Consider the following 22,626-nt stretch of genomic DNA (forward strand, 5'->3'; position numbering starts at 1 on the left):
AAGCTGGCACCACTTTGCTTCTGTTTGTTTTTTGTTTTTTTTTTTTACGTATGGAAGGTCCTGGGGCTTGAACTCAGGGCCTGGTAAGTGTCCCTGTGCTTTTGTGCTCAAGGCTGGCACTGTATCACTTGAGCCCCAGCTCCACAGAAGGCTTTTAGTGGCTCAATACAGATAAGAGTCTTATAGACTGTCCTTCTCAGACTGGCTTTTAAGGTCCATCCTCAGATCTCAGTCTCCCGAGTAGCTGGGCTTATAGACACAAGCCACCATTACCCAAGAAAGCTGCTCCTGACATGAAATATTCTGCAAAGGAATTCTGTAAATGAACTAGAAATTGGGACACAAAATCCTCACCCACGGAGAGCAGGTTCCTGTAGTTGTCCAGCATGACCTCCCTGTACAGAGCCCGCTGAGCTGGGGTCAGACACTGCCACTCGTCCTGCGTGAACTCCACAGCCACGTCCTCAAATGTCAACTGTCCCCAAGAAGGAAAAGACAAAAGATAACAATGTGAGCATTTGCCTGTGGGCCATTTCTGATTCCTGGTCAAGAAATTGAGCAAAGTAAGGTCACCCTTCTACTACAGATTATCAAAGTGAGTGATTTTAAATACACACTTTCAAGCTTAGTGGAATTTCCTGCAGTATAACCTAGTCATGTGAAAATACGGCATCATATTCTCAAAATCATTGTGCACAATATACTAAACATATAGTAACATTCATAAATAAGTAGAAATTTTATATATGACAAAATTAATATGCCACCATAAGTATGTGTTTTTTAATTGCTACGTTTATGTCATACAGGATGAGCAATATATTGTTCTGACATGGAATCTTCTATTCAGATATGTGTATACATATATATCATATATAGATATATTTATACATGCACATGTATATATAATATACCTCACCTTTCCAATGTACAACAATGAACTAAATATTATCCAACTTTAGATTTTGTTTCTTCTTAAGATCTTTAATTTGGATATACATGGTACATTTTAAAAGGTCTCTAGTAGCTAGGCACTTCCCCTGTTATCCTTACCCCTGTTATCCTACCTAGCTTCTTTGAACTTTCAAATCGATGCATGGGCTTCAAAGAAGTCCAGGCACTAAAGTGCATTAGAGTCTATTCCAATAAATAACAAGTCAACCAGAAGTAGAAGTATCCTTAAATTGGTACAGCGCTAACCTTGAGTGAAAGAACACGGGGACAGTGCCCAGGCCCTAAGTTCAAGTCCAAGATTGATTAAAAGAAAACATGTCTCCAATAATGTCAGTGTTCCGGGTGAAAAGCATACATTTTTTTCCTGAGCAAAAAGTCAAGTTTGGTCAACTTCCCCAGTGGTACATGTTGTAAAGAGTTTCTGGACTGTATAGCATCTTCTACAATCTTGGGTGGTCCTGCACAATGTTTTCTGCAGAATATTTTATTCACCAACCACACATAACATTTCTGTCTGCAGCTCCTAAAACTTTCTAAAAAAAAGAAGATCTTATTCTCATACATAAAGTAAAGGTAAGTACATATAAGATACTGAAATATTCTCTGTAGTCTATAAAATCAGAATGGATTAAAACTCGAGTTTAAAGAAAGGACACAAAATATTCAAACACAGTGAGAGTGAACAACACATTGTTGAATGATGAGTCAGTAAGTAAAGAAAGCAGGAATATTCAACAAGCTCATAACTGTTAGCTACTCAGAAGGCTTTAGGATCCTGGTTAAAATCCAGCCTGAGCAGGAAAGAACTGAAAATTCTTTGTATAGCAACTTAATAAAACTTAAATTATATTAAACTACATTGTAGAGAAAAGAACAATGATAAAATGAAAATGAATGCTATTATTTCAGATTTATGATATGCTCTATGCTACCCATTAGGATTTAAAAACTATGTAGAGAAGTATTAACTCTGTGGCTTTATTTTGTTTTCTGATAATATAAAGATGCAACCATGTAGAGAATGAAGTGAAAACTTACAGAACTGAGACCCATGTTCAGATATGTACCTGGGCAATACATCTTCATCAAGCACAGGTGAGAGCCCTCCTCCCCCACAATAGAGGAAGAGGAGGAACCTGTGCTTCAGTATTGGTGGTTAACGCACATACTCCAGAAGCCGTCTGCCTGCTCGTTATTGATGGCAAAGAGAAAAATAACCATAACTATCTATGATGAGGGCATTTGGACCAGACTCATTATCCCATTGAATGAAGTATTTGTCAGCCAACATTGTCATTGTCCTGACAGTAGAGACAGAAGAAATAGAAAGGACTCAGTCAACTGAATCCACTCATTAATAAGCAATTTTAGGCAGGAATCAAGCCAAACCTGACTGCTATATTGTACAAATTCCTATCTGTCTCAATTTTCACATTAGACTCTGAAAATCACACGTATTCTATTACTCTTCTATTTCTCAGCTGTTTTAAGCACCAGTTGCCATTTTCTTTCTTAAGGCTGTTTTTCTGTTTGTTTGTTTGTTTTCTTTTTTGCTTTTTGCTCTTTCGTTTTTGCGAATGCCAATTCTGGGGCTTGAACTCAGGACCTAGGTACTTTAATAAGAGTGTTTTTTCTCATCTTCAATTACGCACTCAAAAACCACCATTGCAGCTGTGGCTCAAAGTTTCTAAGGACTAAGCTTGCGAAGAATAGCAAAGAGACAGCCCCTGGCTCTGAATTCTAGCTCACAAGTAAAAAAATTTTTTTTCCACAGATTTTCCTCCCTGTTGTGGCTTTGAACCATAATCCTCAGATCTCAGCTTCCAGAGGAGCACGGAATACAAGTCTGAGTTATGACACAATGCTCTCCAAGGACACTAATCTAAATTTTCATGCAGGATGAAAGTACCACCACACATTGCCATCTTCACTGATGTCAGAGGACCTAGGTCCATTCCAAACAGTACTTAGCAATGCTGGTTCCATGTTCAGAGCACACTGCTTGCTGAAACAATTTGCAGTCCTGTGAGTGAGCAATTCCTGGAGAGACTCTGTCCAGACAGACGTGAGGGGAGAAGGACAGAATGGGGAGGACTTGCTCCTCAGTAGGGAGAAGATTCTCTAAGGATTCAGCTTGATGAGGAAAGAAGAAAAGCAGAAGAAAAATTCCATGGGAAATGCTCATCAGTCAAGGAGACAGAACTAGAGAAGTCAACGTTTTACAGTCCTTCTATTATACTTTTTTTTGTCTAGGAGCAGGACTGGAACTCCTGTCTGATGCTTTCACTCCTTGGTCTGAGCTCTACCACCTGATCCAGGCCTCCAACCCCCATCCAGATTTTAACCCTGTGACATTCCAAGAGGAAGCAGGATCTGACCTCGACCTGGGCTGGAGTTTCCAGGGAAGCAGCCATCACTTCTTCCTCTTCTTCTCTTCTCATTTTCTGCTCTGGTCAGAGATGAGCTCACTAACCACTCCTTGCTCTATAGGGTCTGCCTTTAAGACACTGGCAAAACCTCCTCACCTGCCCTTCCACACCCACAGGCAGGTGAACCTGGGAGCTGCTGGGAGGGGCATAGGTCCCTCCATCCTGCCTTGTCCCCATATGCATTGGCAATGAGGAGCTTGGAACTGAAGACAGAGACTGAAATGGAGACTGAGGGGAGATTAGGAAGCCACACACCCACATCTAGACACCTGGTTCCTGACCTTAGGCAGTCAGGACCAGGGCACTGATGCTCCACCAGGCAGCGGATGGGGGGATTAGTGTCATCTATTTCCACCGGAGAGAATCAGTAAGCGACCCAGGCACATGAGGAACCTGGAGAAACCATGGTGTCCCAGCAGCCAGGAGGGCATCATGGGAAGCCTGGGGCAGGGATAAGGAATCAGAAGGGAGAGGACATTTTCTGCAGCTAGGGTTGAGCTAGCTTGGAATGTTTCAGAGTTGCAGATTGCTCTCCATTCTCTGGGTGTTCTGGTTGTAATTCTTTCCTGCTGTCATTCATCCATGGTAGTATTTCCCTAGCCTCAGGTCCTCAGCTCCTCCCACCAGCCCCCAGATCCACCCATACCTAATGAGCCACCCCTACTGACTACCTACCTACTTCCCCTTTACCCCCAGGAAGAGAAGCTGTCACCTGGATAAGGTGCAGTAGCCATGTAACTCCCTCTCCCGTGGGAATCATGGCCCCACTAAAAATCCTCCTCATGAACCTTCTCCTCCTGTCTGTGATTATCGCTGCATGGTCCCCTGGTATGGCTGGGGCCTATCCTTTCAATAAAGACTCCTGGGAGTGCCAAGTCAGAATGTGTGGAAGTTTGAAAGTCTGGAATCAAAAAGCTATTAGGCCCGCTTTGCCTGGTAACAGCTGGATTTGTTGGGCGTGGCCATCCCCTCTCCCTGGCCACACACACCAGGAGGAAGTGAGGAGAGCTCTGCCCCTCTCTGCACAACCAGGGGACCTGGATTTCAGTGCTGGAAATGGAAGAATTTTAACTTGCTGTGCATGGGCCACTGAAGATGCTGATAGTTTCCTGATATGGAGAGAAAGAATACAAAGAACAAGTGCCTTTATATTATTGTTTAGTAATATATACTTAATCTTATTATGAAGCTGTTGTCCCAAGAGGTGGCCATTTTAGAAACCAAGTAGTGAGTACATTTCTCTTTGGACAGTGTCACTTTTTCTTTTACTTTCAGTGAACTTGTTGAAAGAACTGCTGTTTGTATGTGTCAGTATTGGGCCAAGCTCAAGGTCTTCTGCTCCTAGTCATCTTCTTTGCTCATCAGCCACAGCTCCACTTCTAGCTTACTTGCTAGTCAATGGCAGAAAAGTCTTTCAGAGAATGCTCTCAGTCCAGGGTCACATTGAACTGTAGACATCAAATCTCAGCTTTCTTAGGAGGCAGGAATAAAGCAGTGACCCACTAGTGTCAAGTGATTTACTAAACTAGTAATATGAGTTTATTCAGCAGATGATTGCCAATTTGGAGTATTTCTTGTGATTATTATTATTTTTTTTTTGGCCAGTCGTGGGCCTTGGACTCAGGGCCTGAGCACTGTCCCTGGCTTCTTCCCGCTCAAGGCTAGCACTCTGCCACTTGAGCCACAGCGCCGCTTCTGGCCGTTTTCTGTATATGTGGTGCTGGGGAATCGAACCTAGGGCCTCGTGTATCCGAGGCAGGCACTCTTGCCACTAGGCTATATCCCCAGCCCTCTTGTGATTATTTTTTGGGGGCGCGGATTTTAAATTTTCTATGATGATATTTCAAATTCAAGTTAGAAGTCCTTGAGGTGAGAGTTAAGTTCATGTGCTTGGTTGTTTTTACCAACAATATGCAGGGATGAAAGCATCACAACCCTACCCTTATGGGCTCCATTATATCTGTGTGTGTGTGTATGTGTGTGTGTGTTTGTGTATTTGCTGCCACTTTGTTATAGCCCAGGAAATGATATGAAAATTGAAATGTTAGATTTTGACATAATCCTTTTTTCACTGTCTCGTATTCCACCATGGAATACACTTAAGTAAGTGCTAGTTGTGTCATTTTGTAACATAAACTGGTTAAACTCTTCTAACTAATTTTAACTCTTTTAACTAAATTTATATCGATTCTCTTCTTTTACTTTCTGCATTAGATAGATCCCTATGGCGTCAAGGAAATTATTCTTGAAACCCTGTCTACTTTGAGGAGAAAGATGTTATACATAAAGTAGCAGCTGGTGTCAGTGGCTCACACTTGTCATCCTAGTTACTGAGGAGGCCAGATATGAGGATCTCTAAGGCCTAGACAAAATATCAATACAATCTAAATAATATAGATAGCCATAAGTCAGTGGCGCTAGGATACTTTGAATCACTATTAAAAAACGCACCCACGGCCTTGTCTAAATAATTGAGCTTGAATAAAACTGTTTTACTTTCCCATAGGGAGTTGAAATCAGTCCCTCTCAGCCAGAGCCAACTATTAACAATGTTAATGTTAGCATTTCCCCTGCCTCAGGTCCTCAGCTCTTCCCATAACTCCCCAGATCCACCCATACTTAATGAGCCACTGCTACTCACTATTAAGACCTACTTACTTCGCCTTTAGCCACAGAGAGACTCTGCCACCTGGATAAGGTACAGATGCCATGTAGCTCCGTCTCTCATGGGAGCTATGGCCCCACTAATAAACCTTCTTCTCCTTCTGTGAGTATCTCTGCATAGTTCCCTGGGATGTCGGGACATATCCTTTAATTAGTGCTGAAACCCAGGCTAGGTTCCTGGGTGGATTTACTCCCTCATTTCTGGGGGGTCCATGCTGCACCCGGGACCTATTCTGCTATTCTTAGTCAACCCAGAGGACCACTGAGGTAACTTCTGACTGAGTTCTCTACTTCCATCCACCACAACACGGACAGATTTGAATTTACAACCAGGGTGAGTGATCATTTAACCGGCGGCTCGGACCCGATTTTCCCTAGGGTCACAGGGCCGAGGCTTCAGAGTCACAAAAAGAAAAAGAAAAGAATAAATCTTGGCCCCAAGTTTCGAGCCCCACTCCCAGGGACCATTACTCACAGAGCTAGATAGGTCAAGAGAATCAGCATTTGTGGGTGATGAATCCATTGCTGTTTCTTTTCTCACAGTCGACTCCATTTTGAAGTCAACTGAACAGAGCCCCACTGGGACATGGTGGGTTACCTCTAGTTCAGCTCTGCTGATCACTCATCAGGTGAGGGACAGTCTAAAATGCTTCAGGAAAGCTGCTCAAGTTTGAGCCCAATCCTTAGCCTCATGCAATCAAATTTGACCTGAAATTTGAACTCCATGTGGCCCCTTTATCTGATATTTTATAGGACTTATATAACTTCTGTGAGTGCTCAGGAGGTTGGAACTCTCTCTCTAAATTCTGCCTATCTGCCTGCCTGTGATATAGGTGGCGCTGGTACAAGCTTCCAAAGGTACCAATACTTGAAAGACACAAAGGAGGTTTTTCTGTTGTTGTTATTGATGTTTGTTAAGCTTAGAGATTCAGTTAAATTCTTCTTATTGTTGGCTAAATCCTAAGTTTTCTCTAGCATTGACCATGTGGCGGACAATAAAATTGAATTTAGAAAGCGCCAAGTTGGTTCCATCAAGGTTCCAAAAACTCTTGGAGGTGGAGTCCCATCCATCCCCCAGGTAAAAGGCGGGCCAAATTCCTTGAGGTGGGACAGAGATGTGGAAACTCTAAGTGCCCAGTAACCCTGCCCACCCCCCAACTGTGTAACTGGGGCCTTGCCATTCAAAGGCTCCAAGGTTAAGGTGTCTTGTTGTGAGCCTGCTAAGGTTCTGGCCAGCTCCACCCCCATTACACCATGCCAGGTATCTGTTCTGTTCATGTCCTGTCACCCAACTCCTGGACCGGCTCTGCTCATGGCATCCCACTTCAGCTCCTCATTAGAGCTGAACTGGTTTCTCAAAATGTGGCTTCTCTGTTTCTTCGCCGTATAATCTGTGAAAATTTTTGTTTGCTGGAAAAGTTTTTGCTTTCTAACTGAACACGTGGTTCCAAAATATGGGAAAAATAATGTCATTTTGCCTCTGGAATTTCAGAAAACTTACATGGCCAATTAAAAAAAATTCTAAGCGTGCTCCAAAGCTTGTGCACAACTGTCTGTCTGTCGGTAAAATATGTAAAAATAACTGCCATCATGTTTTCAAAATTACTTGCTTTTGACTACTATTTTAACTTACTTTAAGTCATGTGTTAAACTGATCCTTGCAGCCTGTGGGTGAAGTCATGGTGAACAGCCTGGAGGCAATGGTGACTCCAATCACCAGACTCCAAGCCAAAGGAAAAAAACAAAAAAACCAGGATATAAACCCAAACTGATTATGTTTGGGTACAAGCACATGGGGCTAAGAACAACTCGAAAAGATTCAAATATGCAGCACTTGGTCTAAGTACAATGATGCAAAACCAGTTTTATTCTTTTTGTCCATCTATGCTAAAAGTGGTAGAGTGCTATCCATTAGCAAAAGAAGCCCAGGGGCACTGCACAGGCCCTGAGTTCAAGTCCCACCAGTGGCAAAAAAAAAAGAAGAAGGCAGAGGTGACTTTTCATTGAGAAAGTAAGTTTCTTGGATACCGTGAAGTTCCTTTCAAGTCTCCTAATTTTTCTCACGTGTTTTCAGATAACTTTATAACAGCCCCTGGAGTGTGAGTCAGGGCTACCTGTGCTGGCTGATGGTGGGGCCCCACCCATGGAGAGATTTCCACCTTCACCCTGTTTGTTCAACTCTAGCTCTGAAAGGTGTGGCTGCCCTCCCCTGCTCACACTTCCTCCCTTAAATGACCTCCCCTGCTGTCCTCCCAGTTCTCTCATGACTCTGTCTCTGCCCTTCACAGTGTTGCCTGGGCTTCCCAGGTAGGGTCCCAGCACCCCTCGCAGAGCCTCCCGTGCTGATCCTGCTGGAACAATCAGGAACCTCAGGGTCCAGGGCCCCAATTGTCCACCTGCCCAGCCCCATGCACCCCAGGCTACCAGCCCAGACCTGCCCACACCACCGCCCTCACCCACCCCCAGCCCCGAGCCAATACCACCAAGCATGGCAGCTGCCTTCTGGAACTCATCTTCTTCCAGCATGCAATGCTTGTGGACTGGTGAGGTTCACCCCAGAGGCCTCTGGGAAATAGACTCCAATGAGCAGAGATTCCTGGAACCAGGAGCTTCCCTCAGACTTCCAGCATGCAGCACGACATTGGCTTATGGGACTCTGTGGTCCCCATGAGCCTCTGGTCCCCTCTGAAGAGTTCTTTCTCTGGCCCACAAATGTTGGGAGCTTGGTTGCCCAGAAAGATTTAACAATTTTTTTGTGTGTGGTGATCTTGGGGCTTGAACTCAGGGACTCTGTGCTGCTCCTTCTGTCTCAGCCTGACCATCCACTCGAGTTAGCTGGTCCCATGGTCCCGTGTGAACATGCAATATCAGTGGGCCAATGAACACTGAGGCATGTCAGTGCACAGGAACCCCTGCTACAGCCAGTGTAGGGGAAGACAAGATGCCCTTTGAGGATGCGTGTGGATCTTCTCAGTCACACATCTTTCAGCCCTGGACCAAGAGATTTAAAGGCTTCATTATACAGGACCCCAGAATCTTGGGGAGATGTTATATCAGGGTAGACCCTGGCTGCCTCTTTGTTCCCTAGCCATGTGAAAATAGAGAAAAACCACAGTTCCCTGCTAGGTTCAGGTTGCATTTATTGACATTCAGACATCCAACTTTAAAAGCCACTCCCTAGTAAAGGGAATTAAGGAATAAAATGAATCACAACAATTAAGTATCTGTATATCTGTTATGCGATACCTCATTAAAACACAGATTATATATTCAAAAATTACACCTGATGAAACTAGTTAATTATGCCTTTTTATCCCTTGACCTTAAAACTCAGTGCCCTGAGATTTACCTGAGCAACTGCAGATTTGAGACACACTTAGTCCTAGTAATAGAATTGTTTTCACTTTTTACTGGTGACTGAAAATGTTTATTATCCACAACAAATATTTTTGAATATTCTAACTATTACTACTTGAAATAGGCATTAATCAATCCGTGGTCAGGCTAGTTTTCCTCTTTAGTTAAACATTGACCATTTCCTTCACTTCATCTCGGGTCCTGTGGACTATATTAGAACTTCTTTTGCTCAATGATGGAGTTCCACCACTTTATCCATTCTCATCCTTCTGGTTTCTTTTATTCATGATTAATTGGAGATAAGAGTCTCATGGGCCTTCCTGCCCACCTGTCTTTACACCGCCATCCTCAGATCAGAGCTTCCTGGGCAGCTCAGATTGCAAACGGGAACCACCAAGTCTAGGGCCTGGCCAAGTCCATTGTTTTTGTTGGGTTACTTTTGAACTAAAGGCTCAAATTTTGTATGCTAACATTCTACCACTGAAGAAATACCCCCCAAATCTGAGTTCCCCTCTTCTCTTGGTTTGTTGGCATTTGTGACTGTCAATTTACATTGCTGTCCACACTTGAGCTATGTGTATGGATTCTTGTATTTTAGCCAACTGGAGAGTGGTCAGGTGATGTTATCAATCTCCTTCCTATCTGTCTTGTCTCCTTCACAGTGTGTGTGCTGGACTTTAATGCCAGGGGGGTGGTCGGTGGCTTTTCTGAATTCTCAGTGTTTGTAGGTTTTCATTCACTGTGGCTTCCTCTGTGTTTCTTCCAGCTTGAGTAGTGTGGAAAGACTATCCCTCATTTTCTGAATGTTAGGGTTCCACTGGATTGTGGATTTTCTCGTGTCTCCTCAAGTGTAAGCTCTGTATAAATGATTTGCCACATTAATGGCATTTGTAGGGTCTGTTCCCAGTGTGGCCACTCTGGTTAACTCTGAGGGTGGAGCTGTTTCTGAAAAGATTTGTGACACTGTTCACATGTGCAGGGTTTCACTCCTGTGTGTGGCCTCCCATGTTCTTTGAGGTTGGAGATATACCAGAAGGTCTTACCACAGTGTTTACACTCATGATCTTTCTCCTGGCGTGGATTTTCTGGTGTATCCTAAGGGTGGAGCTGGATGTGAAGGACTTGTGGCACTGTTCGCACATATAGGGTTTCTCTCCCGTGTGTCCTCCTATGTGCTTTCAGGGTGGAGACAGACTGGAAGGTCTTGCTGCACCCTTTGCACTCATAAGGTCTCTCCCCGGTGTGGATTCTCTGGTGTTGCCTAGATGTTGAGATAAGTTTATAGGCTTTGTCACAGTGAGGACACTGGTAAGGTCTCTCTCCAGTGTGGATCCGCTGGTGTCTAATCAGATCCCCACGCCGCGTGAAGGATCTGTCACATACATTGCATCTGTGGGGTTTTTCTCTTGTGTGGAGCAGTTGGTGTTTTTTAAGATGTGAACATTGTCAAAAGGTTTTGCCACATACAAGACATGGGTATGGCCTCTCCCCCGTGTATGTTCTCTCATGTTCCTTCAGCCTGGAGACATGTCTAACTGACTTGCCACAATCTGTGCACTGGTAGGGTTTCTCTGCAGCATGGATTCTCTTGTGTGTCTGAAGAACTGAATTCCATCTAAAGGATTTGCCACACACCTGGCACCAGTAGCGATTCTCTCTCAGGTGACACCGGAAATGTCTCCTATTACTGGAGAGATACTTAAAACACTCACTACACTCCAGATACTCGAAAAGTTTCTTTCCAGTGTAGATTTGCTGATGTTTCCAGAACACAGAGTTCTGGCAAAATGTTTTCCAACACTCTTTACATTCATAGGGATGCTTGTCACAGGGGATATTCTGGTGCAGAGTGAGGGCAGAGAATTTCCTGAAGGTTCTCCTACATGCCTTCCCTGGGTACTGTGTCTCTGCAGACTGCTCATCTGAGAAAGCAAGAAAAAGAAACTTATAGCCCATGCCTGTCATTCTAGCCAGTTGGGAGGCTGAGGTCTGAGGATTGGGGTTGAAAGTCAGCCTGAGGATGAAAGTCTACAAGGTTCTTTGTGTCCATTAACTTACTGAAAAAGGAGAAGGGGAGCTGTGGCTCAGGACCTAGAGAACTAGCCTTGAGCAAAAGAAGCTCAAGGATTGGACACTGGCTCTGAGGTCACTTCCCAGGCCTGGCCAAGGAAAAACCAACAACAGACATTTCCAGTTTAGGAAATTAATGCAATTCCATTTTCTGCTTCCTGTCTAACTTCTCTTTGGACATGTGTTCTGGGGATGATGTTCAGTTCATTTCCACTTACCTATAGTTTTTCTGATGGTTGCTTTCTCCTTTGTCTCCAGGTCTCTTTTCCTTGCTCCAGACAGGTGATGAGGTCTGGTTTAGAGACATTAAGACCTGGGCATTGAAAAAGTAGGAAGGTGTTTGCAGTGGAGAACTCAAGAGTATATGCCAGTTCATATGCCCCTGGAGTGTATCTACAGAAGGGGCATTTGTGGTAAACAGGTCCACAGTTTTCAGCATCCTGCCTCCATTGAGTCAAATGTGCAGGGTAACCTAGAGTTGCTGAGCTGTGGTACGCAGTTTCCTGTGTCACTGAATGGCTGGCATTCCCACTCAGCTATGAGGGGCACGCAAGCTGGGTGCCAGGGGCTCATGCCTGTAAGCTTCCCTTCTCAGTGGATTGAGTACTGAAGGATCAGATGTGAAAGCCAGCCAGGGGCTAAAAGTCCGTAAAACTACACCTCTAATTTACCAGCAAGATTGTAAAATCGATTTGTGGTAAAGAACATCCAAGAGAAAGCAAATCTACTGAGTGTGCAAGGCATATACGTACAAAAGGACACACACACACACGCCAAAATAAATTGTAGCATTCATTTACCATCAAAAGTGGGAGGAAGGTCAGTGGTTATGGCCTAGTATTACAGTTATTGCCTTATATACATGAAACCCTGGTGTTAATTCCTCAGCATCACATACATAGAAAAAGCTAGAAGGGGCACTGTGGCTCAACAGGTAGAGTGCTAGCCTAGAGCAAGAAGAAGCCAGGAACAGTGCTCATGCCTGGAATCCAAGCCCCAGGACTGGCAAAAAAAAAAAAAAAAGAAAGATAGAAACAATCAAACAAACAAAAAAAACGGGATCAGAAGTAATAGTGTTATTTTCTTTTATTTCTTTCTTTTTATTGGTTTTGTGATTGATATCTAGCACTGTGTTCTGTCCCTGAGCTGTTTCAGTGAAAGCTAGCACTCTACCACTTTGAGTCACAACTGCACTTCCACTTTCTATGGGGTTATTTGGAGATAATAGGGAGACCAACTTTTCTGTCTAGGCAGGCTTTAAACCAAGTCTTAAGATCTCAGCCTCTTCATTAGCTAGGATTACAGGTGTCAGCCACCTGTTCCTGGTTGGCAAGTGTGTGTGTATGTGTGTATGTGGTGAGTGGTGTGTGTGTGTGTGTGTGTGTGTGTATGTGGTGAGTGGTGTGTGTGTGTGTGTGTGTGTGTGTGTGTGTGTGTGTGTGTGTGTGTGTGTTTTATAGCAGCCCTTTCCCAGGATTTTTCAAAATGAGCTTATCTGAGATGAACTTGCCCTAAGCAGGAACCACTTTTATTTTTTCTTTTACTTTTGGAATATCCTGGGTCTTCACCTCAGGGCCTGGGTACTCTCAGTATTTTTTGCTCAAGGCTAGCACTGTCCCATTTCAGCTACAGCTCCACAGATGGCTTCTGGTGGTTAATTACTGAGGAGAGTCTGATAGACTTTCATTCCTGGACTGGCTTTGAAGCACGATCCTCAGATCTCAGCCTCCTGAATAGCTGGTATTCAGGCAGGAGCCACCAGTACTCAGCAAAGATTGGCCTGATATGAAATATTCTGCAAGGGAATTCTGAGAATGTACTAGAAGTGGGATGGAAACTCTTCACCCACAGACAGCAGGTTGCTGTAGTTGTCCAGCATGACCTCCCTGTACAGAGCCTGCTGAGCCGGGGTCAGGCACCGCTGCTCATCCTGCATGAACTCCATGGCCATGTCCTCAAATGTCAACTGTCCCCATGAAGGAATAGAATAAAGATAACAATGTGAGCATTTGTACTTGAGTAAGTTTCTATATGTGGTACAGGAAACTGAGAAAAGTAAGGTTATGGTTTTGCTCTAGTTGAGCAAAACTTGTGATTTTTAATACACACTTTCAAAGTTCGTGGTTTCCCAGGGGTATAACTGAGCACGTGAAAATATGGAATCACATTCTCAAAACCATTGTACACAATATAATAAGAATAGAATAAGAAAGGAGAGGGCTGGGGATATAGCCTAGTGGCAAGAATGCCTGCCTCGGATACACGAGGCCCTAGGTTCGATTCCCCAGCACCACATATACAGAAAACGGCCAGAAGCGGCACTGTGGCTCAAGTGGCAGAATGCTAGCCTTGAGCGGGAAGAAGCCAGGGACAGTGCTCAGGCCCTGAGTCCAAGGCCCAGGACTGGCAAAAAAAAAAAAAAAAAAAAGAAAGGAGAACAAGATGAGATTGTATATATCATATAAAATTACGGTATCACCATAAGAATTTGTTTTCTCATAACTATATTTTATGTCACACAGCATTAGCAGTCTATTGTTCTGATATGGAATCTCTTAATCTAATGTGTGTGTATGTGTATATATATATAAATATATATGTATGAGCATATATGTCTATCCATATATATCTCACATTTTACAATATACTGCAATAACCATTGTCGAACTTTTAATTGATTCCTTTTAAGAGGATTCATTTGGATTTGCATGGTATGGTAAAAGGTTTCTATGAGCTAGGAACTGGTGCATCACAACTGTAATCCTACCTAGTCAGAAGACTGAGGTATGAGGGAGGTAGTTCAAAGCTAGTCCTGGCAGTGAAGTCCATTAACCATTTTTTTTGTAGTTTAAAAAAGTTTTTATTCATTTTCATCAGGAAAAAAATGAGTCTCAATGCCAACTTGTCACCTACTCATAAATTTGTACTTACAAGATTCACTACTCTGCTTCTAGAACTAGAAAGGATGTGTTTTTGTTGTTCTAGCACATCCTATTTGTAGGGGTTTTTGTGGTAGCCCTAGAAAATTGATACTGTATTCATTTACAATGAAGATAAAACTAGGAACTTCCAGGCAAATTCTATCTCATTTCATGTACTTAACATGTAAAGCAGTTTATAGATTTATAGTTTGGTTATCTTCTGCCATCTCAGAATGTTAATCAGTAAATTAAAGTCAATCTGAAAAAAAAAGATTCACTACTCTACATAACTGTACTTATTAACAACACAGCTTGAAATAGATCTCCCTTCCATCCCCTAAGGTTCCATACTGAAATAAAGAATTCCTTACAATAGCCAACATTATCTCTTGGTCATAGCAAAACAAGGCCAAAGAATTTCAACTTGGTAGCCAACAAATACAAATATCAGAACAAAGTTGCAGCAATTTAGAAAAAAAGGCAGGTATTAGCATAAACAACTTCTAGCTGTGTAATTTAAGATCAACTTTTCTGTGTGTAAACATGTCAATCCTAGCAGCCTATGTGGGAACATGGAAAACCCCAAATCCAACCACTGAATAAAGTCAAAATTTGTCAGCCAATTTTCCTTTGAAACCTAAAACTTTTGATGCACCAGAAGCTGTAATGACAATCACATTTTACGTCCCATCAACAAATGTAAGACTTCAGCATTTTCCCCCCACTGTTCCTATGTCTGAATATAGAAATGCTTATTAATTCATGTATCAAATGCACTGTGAGACCTACTAGTGTTGACCTTCCCTAAAAACTCAACACAAGCTAATGAACTCCTCAAAATGCCCACCTGGAAACATCTTGTTCATCTGCCGATGGCTGTGACCTATCAAGAGAAGACAACAGAAACCCAAATCTTACTTAGTCTGTTGATTAAAGTATAATGGACAATTTCTTTTTTTTTTCTCAAATTTTTATTATCAAACTGATGTACAGAGAGGTTACAGTATCATACGTTGGGCATTGGATACATTTCTTGTACTGTTTGTTGCATCTGGTTCCTACCTGCTTTGTAGTGCTCTTTCCTCAAGGTCATCAGGAAACTTTTTCATAATTAAAAGAACTAAAGTCGTGGTGCTGCCTAACCAATTTTTTTCTAGCAGACCAGATTACTCAAAGCAATTAGGAAGTTACATGTGGTTTGCCAGAGAATTATGAAGACGTTATGCTGCAAAAAATTGTTTTTAGGGAGTGCTAGGCACTCAGCTACATCCTCAGCTCAAGCCTTTCTCTTTAAGAAAAAAACCCAAAAGTCTACTACAAAACTTGTAACCACAATCCTATGACTTAAGTTTTCAAGATAGACTCAGATAACCAGAGGGGAAAAGAACATTACTTGAGTCTTAGTTAACAGGAAAATCAAGCCTGAGAAGCACAGAATATACTTACACTGTGGCTGGCTATTTATAAAGGACCACAGTTCCTTCCTATGGACCACTTCCTAAAATAAACTGCCTTAATTATTGCTTCTTTAAATAAAATTCTTTACAATGCTATGTAGTACCTGGTGCAGAAACAATAACATAAGGAAGCATTTATTTGGGGTTTAACATGAAATTGTACAAATAAAAGTTTGTATAAACAAATCGACATTGAGTCATAACACATAACAAAGGACAAAGTAAAAACAAAGAAAGCTAACTGGCAGCTATATACAGTTGGACACAATTGTGTCTTCTACACTAGAAAGTCTTTACGAAATCAGATCAACAGAAGACCAAATCTTCAATGTAGTCCTGTAAGATGAGTTTCTTTGGCATCTCCTGCTTTAATGGTCTCCTGTAGTATGGCTGGTAATTATTTTGGTGATTGCCACCTCCTCGGTATGCCTTGCCATAAGAGCTCTGCTGACATCGGCCACGACCCCTAGTACCACCTTGTCCTCCAGCTGCGGCACCTCTTCCCCCTTTCTGTTATTGCTGTTGCTGCCTATACACGTCTTTGGGTTGTGCAACTTTGATCTCACACTTTCAGTACCAATTTCATGGTATCTGCTTTCTAACAACTTCTTTACTGGCTCCTCATCTATATATGTGATAAAACCCTCTTTTCTCATTTGTTTTTGTATCCATGGGAAGTTCAATATTTTCGATCTCTCCAAAAGCACCAAAATATTCTTTAATTTATTCTTCAGAAGTATCTGGGCTCAGTCCACCTACAAAAACCTTTTTAAAGCTTTGGCCCTTTTAGGATCTATCAATTTGCCATCCAGTTTGTGTTCTTTCAGTTCCAAAACCTTATCAATACTAGCAGCACTTTGAAAAGTACAAATCCAAATCCTCTTGATCTTCCAGTGACTGGATCTGTTTTAATTGTGCAGTCTACCAATTCTCCAAATCGAGACAAATACTCTGTCAGAGCTTTCTTGCTCGCATCCCAGCTCAGGCCTCCAATAAACATTTTACCGTCATCCTGCTAATCTTGCTCGCGTTGATTTTGGATCCCTCTGCGAATTCCTCTATGTTGCTATACTCATTCATGTCCTCCATGGTGGGGGGATGGTTGGTCAAAGGGTGCTGGCGTGCAGTCCAGGTGGCAGCAGCAGAGGCGGAGCATTGTATGGAGGTAGATTTAAAATGGAGGGGTTGTTTTTCTTTTTTTCTTTTTTTTTTTCTTTTTACCCCGTGTCTCTCAATTTTGGTATTCCCTTTCAATTTCCTAGTTCTAATACCAGTATACATGGTTTCCAATATACTCAGATAAGTTTACAGAGATAGTGTAGGTACAACCACAGGAAGCAATATTTGCAAAACTGTTTGGTGTAAGTGAACTGAACACCTCATGGGGGGAAAAGGGAAGGGGGAGTAGGGGGAGGGTATGAGGGATGAGGTAACAAACAGTACAAGTAATGTATCCAATGTCTAACGTATGAAACTGTAACCTCTCTGTACATCAGTTTGATAATAAAAATTTGAAAAAATAAAATAAAATAAAATGGTGGCGGAAGAGTCCAGTAACTATTGTCTCCAATGAATCACCAGATCACTGGAAGTGGAGCTGTGCCTCAAAGTGGTAGAGCACCAGCCTTGAGTGAAAGTGCTCTGGGACAGTGCCCAAGCTTTAAGTTCAAGCCCTATGAGGGGAAAAAAAAAAGTCCCTAGTAATGTCAGGGTTCCAGGTCCAAAAGTAGACATTTGCCTAGCAGTAAGTGAAGAGTTTCCTCAAGGTCACCAGTGGATTTTGTTGAAAACAATTAATGTATGTGGTAGCATCTTCCACATTTACAGGGTGTTCCAAGAAACAGTTTACTGTGGAGCATTTTATCCACAAACCACACTACACCATTTTTCTCAGCAGCTCATAAATGGATCATATTTTGGGACATACAAACAGGCTTGTTATATAGAAATACATTAAAATACTCTCTGTATTCTATCAGACCAGAATGGATTAAAACTAGAGCTTTAAAGAAACTACAAATAATATTCCAACACAGGAAAACTGAACAACACATGTTGATTGATGAGTAAGTGAAGAGAGAAAGTATAGTCACCAAGCTCACACATGTTATCTTATCTATTCAGAAGGTTTAGAAGCATGGCTAAAAGCAACCAGGGCAGCAAAGTCCATGAGAAATTGGAGAGAATTGTAACAAATACTAACTAACACCTTACCTACACTTAAATTGTATTAAAATACATTGTAGAGAACAGAACATTGATAACAACAAAATAAGTGCTAAAATTTCTGGTATATTATAGGCACTGTGCTATTTACTAGGATTTAAAAATATAGAGAGAGGGTTTAACTATGTCTCTTGTTATTACTTTCTGAAAACACAAAGATGTAACCAAATATAGAATGAAATGAAAACCTGTAGAGTCGAGAGCTGCTTTCAGATCAGCAACTGTCCAGGCAATTTATCTCCACCAAGCACAGGTGAGAGCCCTCCTCCCCACACCAGGGCCCAGAGAGGAGAAAGGAATGAGGAGGGGAGCTGGGCTTCTGTATTGAAGGTTAACGCACATCACAGTAGAAGCTGTCTGCCGGCTACTTTTAAGCAGCGAAGAGAAAAATAACCATGGATATCGATGGTGATGGTATTTGGCCCAGACTCATCATCCCAGTGAATAAAGTGATTATCAGCCAACGTTGTCATTGCCCTGACAGTGGAGATCAGAGAAATAGAATGATCTCTGTCACCTGAATCCACTCATTAATAATGAATTTAAAGCCGGTTTTCAGCTACACTTGATTTCTATAGTTCACAAATTCCTCTATGTTTTACACTTAGCATCTGAGAGATCAGATATCTTCTAAATCCTCTTCATTTTCTGAGCTATTTTAAGCAACAGGTGCCCTTTGGTTTCAAAGTTCCCCCAGCCCTTTTTAAAATGAGTGCCAAATCTGGGGCTTGAACTCGTGGCCTGGGTACTGTCACTGAGTTGTTTTGTTGAAGGTAGTGCTCCACCACTTGAGCCACAGGTTTACTGTTTCCCATTTGGTGATGAATTGGATATAACACTCTACCTTTCCGGGCACCGGTGGCTCATGCCTGTAATCCTTGCTACTCAGGAGACTGAGACTTGAGGATTGAAATTCCAAAAGACTTGGGCAGAAAGAATCCCCATGAGACTCTAATCCTAAATTCACAGCCATTGGAGCTCTGGTCCAAATTGGTTCAGCACTAAGTTTGAGCAAAAAGGGCTTAGACAACTGACTGAGGCTTTGAGTTCAAGGTCACAACCAATAAGAACAGTAACCAAAAAAATCTCACAAATTTTCCTGCCTGGTCTGGCTTGAACCATGATCCTCAGATTCTGAGGAGCAAGGATTACAGGTGTGAGCCATGGCGCCCAATTTTCTAAGGGCATTAATCGGAATCCTCATCCAGGAAGAAATTATCACCACCCATTTCCTTGTCCATGGGTGGTGAGGAATCAAGATGCACTGCAACAGCATCCTGCAATGCCCATCATGTTCAGAGCTCAGTGAAGAATGTAGCTGGGATCATGATGGGGATTGCATTGAATTTGTATAACAATTAGGGCAATATGGCCATTTTCACTATATTGATTCTGCCTACCCTTGAGTATGGGAGGTCTTTCCATCTCCTTGTGTCTTCTTTGATTTCCCTTTTTAGGTTGTTATAGTTCTCATTAAGTCCTTCACGTCTTTAGTTAGGTTGATGCCTAGGTTATTTATTCCTTTTTTAGCTACTGTAAATGGTAATATTTCCATAATTTCCTTTTCTGCTTGTACATTGCTGGTGTACAGAAAAGCTGCTGACTTTTGTGGATTGATTTTGTATCCTGCTATTTTGCCAAAATGGTTTATTAGGTGTAGGAGTTTGGGGACTGAGTTTTTTGGGTCCTTCAGATATAAGATTATGTCATCTGCAAATAGGGATAGCTTGATTTCTTCTTTGCTGATCCCTTTGATGCCCCCCTCTTGCCTTATTGCTATGGCTAGGGATTCCAGAACTATGTTGAAAAGATATGGGGAGAGTGGGCATCCTTGTCTTGTTCCTGAGTTTAGGAGGAATGATTTTAGTTTCTCCCCATTTAACATGATATTAGCAGTTGGTCTGTTGTATATGGCTTTTATTTTTTTTAAGGAATGTTCCATCTATTCCTATTCTCTCCAGAGCTTTTAATAAGTATGGATGTTGTATTTTGTCAAAGGCTTTTTGGGCATCGACTGAGATAACAATGTGATTCTTGATTTTAGTTCTGTTGATGTGGTGAATTACGTTGATTGATTTACGGATGTTGAACCATCCTTGTGTCTGTGGGATGAAGCCTACGTGGTCGTGTTGTATAATTTTCTTGATCAGTTTCTGGATCTTGTTAGCTAATATTTTATTGAGAAGTTTTGTGTCTGTGTTCATTAGTGATATTGGTCTGTAGTTCTCTTTTCTTGTTGGGTCTTTGCCTGGTTTGGGGATGAGTATAATATTAGCTTCATAGAATGAGTTTGGGATTTCTCCCTCTGTTTCTATTTCACAGAAGAGTTTGAGGAGTATTGGTATTAGCTCCTCACTAAAGGTTTTACATAATTCATTGCTGAATCCATCTGGGCCTTGGCTTTTCTTTGTTGGGAGGCTCTTGATTACCCCCTGTATCTCGCTGTAAGTTATTGGTTTATTTAGTTGATTTATTTCTTCTTGATTCAGTTTGGGCAGTTAATACTTCTCTAAGAATTGATCCATTTCTGTAAAATTATTGTTCTTTAGTGAGGAGAGGTTCTAGAAATAGTTCCTTATGATTGTTTGAATATCGTGTGTATTTGTTGTGTGTATTTGTTGGAGTCCCTGATTTTATGGATATGAGGCTCTTCTCTTTTTTTTTTTTGTAAGTCTTGCGAGGGGTCTGCCAATTTTATTTATTTTCTCAAAGAACCAGCTTTTAGTCTTATTCATCTGTTGAATGGTCTTTCTATTTTCAATCAGATTTATCTATTCTTTAATCTTTGTGATCTTTCTCCTTCTAGTCATTTTACATTCAATAATTTCTTGTTTCTCCAGATGTTTTAGTTTCATCGTGAGGTTATTCACCTGCTCTGCTTCCATTCTTTTAATGTGAGTGCTGAGGGCAATGATCTTGCCCCTCAGTACTGCCTTAGCTGTATCCCATAGGTTTCTTTGTGATGTATTTTCATTGTCGTTGTGGCTTATGAATTCGTTAATTTCATCCTTAATTTGGTCTGTGGCCCAAGTGTTAGATAACAGTTTAGCCTCCAAGAACATGTATAGCCTCTGTGGTATCCTTTGTTGTTGAGGGTTACCTTTATTCCTCTATGGTCAGATATATTACATGGATGACGTCAATACTTTTGTATTTGCTGAGGTTCTTTGTGTGGGCTATGACATGGTCTATTTTGGAGTATGTTCCATTGGCTGCTGAGAAGAAAGTGTATTGGGTTTTTGTAGGGTGAAAGACGCTGTACCAGATCTATCAGACTTTCCTCCCATGCAACACTCCACATATCTAATAAGTTCAGACCCAGAGCCTCTGAGAAATGCACTGCAGCACATGGAATGCAGGGAACTGGAAGAGCTCCTTCAGTCTTTCCCAACATGCAACTTTACAGTGGCTAAGTGGGGTCACAGTGGTCATCAGGAGCCCGTTTTCCCCTGTAAGAGTTCTTGGAGGGCTGGGAATATGGCCTAGTGGCAAGGGTGTTTGCCTCCTATACATGAAGTCCGGGGTTTGATTCTCCAGCACCACATATATAGAAAGCGGCCAGAGGTGTCATTGTGGCTCAAGTGGCAGAGTGCTAGTTTGATCCAGAAGAAGCCAGGAACAGTGCTTAGACTCTGAGTCCAAGGTCCAGGACTGGCAAAAAAAAAAAAAAAAAAAAGAAGAAGAAGAAGAAGAAGAAAAAGAAAAAAAGAGTTCTTGGATTCAAATGCTAGGAGCTTTGTGGGCCACAAAGATTTAACAGTATTTAGTTTGTGCTTGTCCTGGGGCTTGAACTCAGGGACTAGATAGTGCTCCTTCTATCCCTACCTCAACAGTCCCCTCAAGGTACATGGTCATATGATTACATGGATACTTGGAGTATTAGTATTCCCATGACTACATGTGTACATGAAATACTCGTGGGCCTATGAACACTTAGGCATATCAGTGGTTCTATAGAATATTAGTGGTCCTTGAACCCCTATGTACATGGAATAGAGGCCCTGACTTTGCCCACCATTCATCAAGAGGCATCGTCTTCATCCAACCAACGTGGTACACAGGAACCCCTGCTATAGCCACTGCAGTGAAGACACGATGCCCTTTGAGGATGAGATTCTGGATCTTCGACAGTGAGGTGAGTGCTTCCTTGTCAGCAGAGCTGCTGCACTGAGCCCATGTTGGGTACTGGCCTCAAATCCTCCTGAATTCAGTAAGATGTCTGTGGTCAGTGGGCCTGTGACTTGCACATGTGCCAGAGGGGCTGCTGCTGCCTGTCTCCCTCCTCTGTGGAGCTGGGTCAGCATGGCAGCTTTCCTGGTGCAGATGGAGTCTCCAGAGCCAGAGTAGCCCTGCTGGGCCTCACCTGACCCCAGAGCCCATGCCTGAGGGCTAGGGGCACCTGCACTGTGACTCTGTAGTGGAGTTGGGTTTGTTTGTTCATGGAGATTCTCATTGTGATAGGGAGAATTTCTGCCTACCTCAGTCACACTTCTTCTAGCCAAGAACCAGGAGACTCGAGACCTTTGCTATTGGGGTGGGGGGGCACTC

General features: G+C 42.3%; 1 long non-coding RNA gene and 1 pseudogene across 1 annotated transcript; both read right to left on the bottom strand.

Moving 5' to 3' along the window:
• Nucleotides 1–15,647: 15,647 nt before the first annotated feature.
• LOC125345483 lies at nt 15,648–15,874 on the bottom strand. Its single transcript, XR_007209742.1, has 2 exons — nt 15,714–15,874; nt 15,648–15,677 (listed from the first exon to the last, which is right to left on the bottom strand). It is a non-coding gene; the product is annotated as an uncharacterized LOC125345483 (long non-coding RNA).
• Nucleotides 15,875–16,158: 284 nt separating this feature from the next.
• On the bottom strand, nt 16,159–17,025 carry LOC125345486 (annotated as a pseudogene).
• Nucleotides 17,026–22,626: the final 5,601 nt, after the last annotated feature.

Source organism: Perognathus longimembris, unplaced genomic scaffold (assembly GCF_023159225.1).
Source record: "Perognathus longimembris pacificus isolate PPM17 unplaced genomic scaffold, ASM2315922v1 HiC_scaffold_5671, whole genome shotgun sequence".
Taxonomy (NCBI): domain Eukaryota; kingdom Metazoa; phylum Chordata; class Mammalia; order Rodentia; family Heteromyidae; genus Perognathus; species Perognathus longimembris.